A 6,000-nucleotide genomic window follows, 5' to 3' on the forward strand; every position below is an offset into this window, starting at 1 on the left:
CCTCCTGCTAAATTATGAACCATCCAGATCTCTCAGGTCTTCAGGGACTGGTCAGCTTTCTGTCCCCAGAGTCAGAACTAAACATGGAGAAGCAGCGTTCAGTTATTATGCTCCAAATATCTGGAACAAACTTCCAGAAACCTGCAGATCCGCTGCAACTCTTACTACTTTTAAATCCAGGCTGAAGACTTTTGTTTTTTGTCGCTGCTTTTAATTGAACTATTCATATCTTAAACTGCACTGTAACTTTTATCCATGTACTTTTTCTTTTAATGTTTAATGGAACTATTCATATCTTAAACTGCACTGTAACTTGTATCCATGTACTTTTTCTTTTAATGTTTAATTGAACTATTCATATCTTAAACTGCACTGTAACTTTTATCCATGTATTTTTCCTTTTAATGTTTATTTTATTAGCTTTTCTTTTTTATGCTTAATTTCTTTCATTTTTGTAAAGCACTTTGAATTGCCTTGTGTTGAAAAGTGCTATATAAATAAACTTGCCTTGCCTATATTGAAACTATATTGTAGGGCCATACCTATATAAAACGTGTCTGTGAAGTTTTTTTTTCAAAATACCAAACAGATCATGCATTTTAGCCATGCCTCATTTCGCTCTATTTGCTCTTTTCCAGCCCTGTTTTTGCAAGGGCTGATTCTGCTTTTGTGGTAGACTACAGCGTCACTTACAGGCCTGGCATATGTACTACAGCGTCTCCAGCGCTTTCGAGCGGTCTCTCATTCCCCTGATAGGTGGAGAGTTGCCCATATGGGCGGAGCTCCTCTTTTCTGACGTCAGAACAATTCAAATAATAATCAGCTCTGTTGCAGCCCCGTTTTTAGAGATTTGGGTATGGAGGAAAAGAGAGAGGGTTGTGTTTTCTGCCACTTGGTGATTTCCCTGACACACCGGGGACACATATTCATGTATAAAAGACGTACAAAGGTGCATTTTGCATGATAGGTCCCCTTTAAGTTGAACATTGAACTTAGAGCAGATGTAACACACAAAACTACAGTTCAACATTAACAATACTCTTGTTTCACAGTTAGGTGCCATGCCATTGTTTCAACTGTCCATTATTATGAAACCCCAATAAACCCCAGAAAAGCTCACATTAAACCGAAAGCCATTTTGTTCTACACCAAGTTATCGCTAGAACAAATAGCCATTGCTACAAAGGCCTATTGTTCTTGAAAAACTCACTCTGATACAAACAGAATATGTTTGATGACTTGGATATTCGTGTATTTTTTCTAGTTTCATCATCTACTTCTACTTCTACATTCAGAGTACGCAATCTTTGTTTTTGTTAAAATGGTCGCCGTTTCAAAAAAGGCAATGATATAGTATAAATGATTGCCGTGTCTCCGCCAAGAGACCCCCGACTAATCATAGCTTGCCGTCTTTTAAAACCTTCATGATGTTATTGTGAATGAGGTGATGGATAAAACTTAGGAGAAGAAGAATGTAAACAATTTGCTCAGAAGCATTGTGCTCGATATAAACTATTTTGATTTGAAAAGTCAGAATAAAAAAAATATATATATATGACTGACCTTTCCTTGTTTCACAGTCCCACCTAGCAGCACCCTCATAATTCCTCTTCTCTTTGTTAAAATGTCTGTGTTCCTATTGTCCAACTTCACGAAACAAGTAAAATGTGTCATACAGTGGGGGAAAAAAGTATTTAGTCAGCCACCAATTGTGCAAGTTCTCCCACTTAAAAAGATGAGAGGCCTGTAATGTTCATCCTAGGTATACCTCAACTATGAGAGACAGAATGAGAAGAAAAACAAAATCCAGAAAATCACAGAATTTATTTGCAAATTATGGTGGAAAATAAGTATTTGGTCAATACAAAAAGTTCATCTCAATCCTTTGTTATATACCCTTGTTGGCAATGACAGAGGTCAAACGTTTTCTGTAAGTCTTCACAAGGTTTTCACACACTGTTGCTGGTATTTTGGCCCATTCCTCCATGCAGATCTCCTCTAGCAGTGATGTTTTGGGGCTGTCGCTGGGCAACACAGACTTTCAACTCCCTCCAAAGATTTTCTATGGGGTTGAGATCTGGAGACTGGCTAGGCCACTCCAGGATTTTGAAATGCTTCTTACGAAGCCACTCCTTCGTTGCCCGGGCGGTGTGTTTGGGATCATTGTCATGCTGAAAGACCCAGCCACGTTTCATCTTCAATGCCCTTGCTGATGGAAGGAGGTTGTCACTCAAAATCTCACGATACATGGCCCCATTCATTCTTTCCTTTACACGGATCAGTCGTCCTGGTCCCTTTGCAGAAAAACAGCCCCAAAGCATGATGTTTCCACCCCCATGTTTCACAGTAAGTATGGTGTTCTTTGGATGCAACTCCGCATTCTTTCTCCTCCAAACACGTCTAGTTGAGTTTTTACCAAAAAGTTCTATTTTGTTTTCATCTGACCATATGACATTCTCTCAATCCTCTTCTGGATCATCTAAATGCTCTCTAGCAAACTTCAGACGGGCCTGGACATGTACTGGCTTAAGCAGGGGGACACGTCTGGCACTGCAGGATTTGAGTCCTTGGCGGCGTAGTGTGTTACTGGTGGTAGCCTTTGTTACTTTGGTCCCAGCTCTCTGCAGGTCATTGACTAGGTGGGTGTTTGCTCACCGTCTTGTGATCATTGTGACCCCACGGGGTGAGATCTTGCGTGGAGCCCCAGATCGAGGGAGATTATCAGTGGTCTTGTATGTCTTCCATTTTCTAATAATTGCTCCCACAGTTGATTTCTTCACACCAAGCTGCTTACCTATTGCAGATTCAGTCTTCCCAGCCTGGTGCAGGTCTACAATTTTGTTTCTGGTGTCCTTTGACAGCTCTTTGGTCTTGGCCATAGTGGAGTTTGGAGTGTGACTGTTTGAGGTTGTGGACAGGTGTCTTTTATACTGATAACGAGTTCAAACAGGTGGCATTAATACAGTTAACGAGTGGAGGACAGAGGAGGCTCTTAAAGAAGAAGGTACAGGTCTGTGAGAGCCAGACATCTTGTTTGTTTGTCGGTGACAAAATACTTATTTTACCGAGGAATTTACCAATTAATTCAATAAAAATCCTACAATGTGATTTCCTGGATTCTTTCCCCCCATTCTGTCTCTCATAGTTGAAGTGTACCAAGGATGAAAATTGCAGGCCTCTCATCTTTTTAAGTGGGAGAACTTTCACAATTGGTGGCTGACTAAATACTTTTTTGCCCCACTGTATTTGGCATAAAAAGGCAGAAAACTATAGTCTTTTTATGAGAATGTTGAGAGACATAGAGTCAGTTGTCCTCCTCTACAAGGTACCCAATCCCTGTAAGAATGTACCAAACCTCTGTCTTTGTTGGCTTCAATGGTAAACTGCTGAGTTAGATGGTTCCCTGAGTGGGAGGGGCTACCCATTCTTTACATTAGTCAGGTATAAAAGGAAAGGGTTAAACCAGGTAGATATCAGTTCACCAGCAACAGCACATCTACAGCCAACATGAGCAACACCAGCATGAACATGAGGGGCGGTACTTTCAGAAGTCTTTTTGTGATAAGCAGACATAACTGTTTGCAATATCACCATATGTACCTTGCTAATCTATTTCTAACCATTAAAATTCCCTTCTTTCAGATCACCTTCTACGAGGAGAAGAACTTCCAGGGTCGTTCTTATGAGTGCATGAATGACTGCTCTGACATGTCCTCCTCCCTGAGCAGGTGCCAGTCCTGCAGGGTGGAGAGCGGCTGCTTCATGGTGTACGACCGTAACAACTACATGGGAAACCAGTACTTCATGAGGAGGGGCGAGTACTCCGACTGCATGAGCATGATGGGAATGAGGGACTGCATCAAGTCTTGCCGTATGATCCCCATGGTGGGTATATAACTGTAACCAACGATTCTACTATGGGTGACCACCCCACAACTCTTTACATTAAATCATTCATTGATAATTCTTCTCCCCAAAGCAGCACAGAGGCCAGTTCAGGATGAAGATCTATGAGAACGAACTTCGGTGGTCAGAGTCACGAGATGATGGAGGACTGTGACAACATCATGGACCGTTACAGCATGAACGAGTGCCAGTCCTGTAACGTGATGGACGGTCACTGGCTGATGTACGAGCAGCCCCAGTTCAGAGGCAAGATGATGTACATGAGGCCCGGAGAGTACAGGAACTTCAGAGACATGGGCATGAGCGGCCAGAGGTTCATGAGCATGAGGCGTATCACCGATTCCTGCTAAATCTTCACTGAATGTTTCCTGAATTTATAAAATGCCAAATAAAAAATTAACCTTGAATGTGACTTTTGTCATGCTTATTGTCCAACTGCTAAAATCACACATTAATTGAAATTAATTATATAAGATTTATTTGACAGTAGGCAACTATTAGCAATGCAAATGTTGATCCTAACATGTTTTATATCTGATGAGAAATGTGTTGCAAGATTGACAAAAAAACTAAACCGAGAATGCCTTACAATTGATATTGGATGACGGATAAATACACTAGGTTGATGATACCTGACAAAACTTGGAGTAATTAAATACAAATGAGATTATTACGTTTTTAAACGAAGGTATTATTTGTATTTAGTAAACTTGTCATGGTTTTGGATTTCTGTTGCAATTTTCCGGTTTTATTTTTGAAATTCTGTTCTCCCTGTGTCTGGTCTTCCTTCCTGTGTTTGCTCCCTGTTCGGTCGTCGTCTTTCTCATCCACGTTACCTGCCTGTACCTGTTGCTCATGCTCCCTGATTTGCTGTTTTAGTTGTTTCATGTTTTTCTTTATCCTCAGCCAGTCAGTACATGCTTTTTGTCTTTTCCTGCATACCAAAGCAATTCCTCGTATGTGTAAACCTACTTTGTAATAAAACGATTCTGATATTACATAATTCAATCACAATTCACTTCTTCATTTCTCAAGGTATGGCTTCAGTATTTAAGGGTTTCGAATATTGAGTGAACACCTGTACGTAGGGGTGTAACGGTTCACAGAGTTCACGGTTCGGTACGTACCTCGGTTTGGGGTTCACGGTTCGGTACAACAAGAAAAAGGTCCCAAATGCATAATTCCAGGTTTGTTGTTATTTATTTTTTAACAGTATAAAAATAAGGAACTCTAACATTTTGAATAATTAACTGTATTACACTTGACACACACAGTCACACACACACACACCACACACACACACACACACACACACCCACACACACACACACACACACCACAACACACACACACACCACACACCACACACACACACCCCCACACACACACACACACACACCACACACACACACACACCACACACACACCACACACCACACACACACACACACACACACACACACATAGTGGCTGATGTCAAACAAAAAGGTTTCATCAAGCTGTAAAACTGAAAAGAATGTCTTGAAAATATTACAAAATACCGCCCCCTGGATTATATATAGTGTAATGGATACTGCCCTGAGTGACAGACTTTTTCCCACTCATAAAAAAGGCGTATTCGTCGTGTGACTGCATTTGCCGAACCGTGACGTCCAACCGTGCGTCCAAACGACGGTTCGGGACGAGTACGGATACCGTTACACCCTACCTGTACGTCATATTGAAGAAAATCTGATTAGAGATGCAATTGTGGTCAGCACATTATGAAGCTTAAAGCCAATCGAGGTAGAAAGTGTTATCTTATTGTTATCTTATGTTGTTCAAGCCACTTAGTAAGATTTTAGACATTCATTATTACTCTTGACTTCTGGTTAAATGTCAGGGGAATGCAGCTATTACAATTTAGTGTTTTTGTTCCCAACTCAAATAATGAAGCATTTTGAATTTAACATTACATTAGCCCTGATTCCTTCAACTCGCCCTCAACACAACATTGTTACCTCTGGCTTATATGGGTATTACAGTTATGTATATCCATTTGCCATACTATCTTGTTTTCTTTCGTATAGCACTTTGCAACATTGCTATATTAAT

The 6,000-nt window shown here is 40.6% G+C and overlaps 1 pseudogene; it reads left to right on the forward strand.

Moving 5' to 3' along the window:
• The first annotated feature begins 3,594 nt into the window (after positions 1-3,594).
• LOC117442639 (gamma-crystallin M2-like) lies at positions 3,595-4,256 on the forward strand (annotated as a pseudogene).
• The last annotated feature ends 1,744 nt before the right edge of the window (positions 4,257-6,000 follow it).

Source organism: Pseudochaenichthys georgianus, unplaced genomic scaffold (genome assembly GCF_902827115.2).
Source record: "Pseudochaenichthys georgianus unplaced genomic scaffold, fPseGeo1.2 scaffold_449_arrow_ctg1, whole genome shotgun sequence".
NCBI classification, from domain to species: domain Eukaryota; kingdom Metazoa; phylum Chordata; class Actinopteri; order Perciformes; family Channichthyidae; genus Pseudochaenichthys; species Pseudochaenichthys georgianus.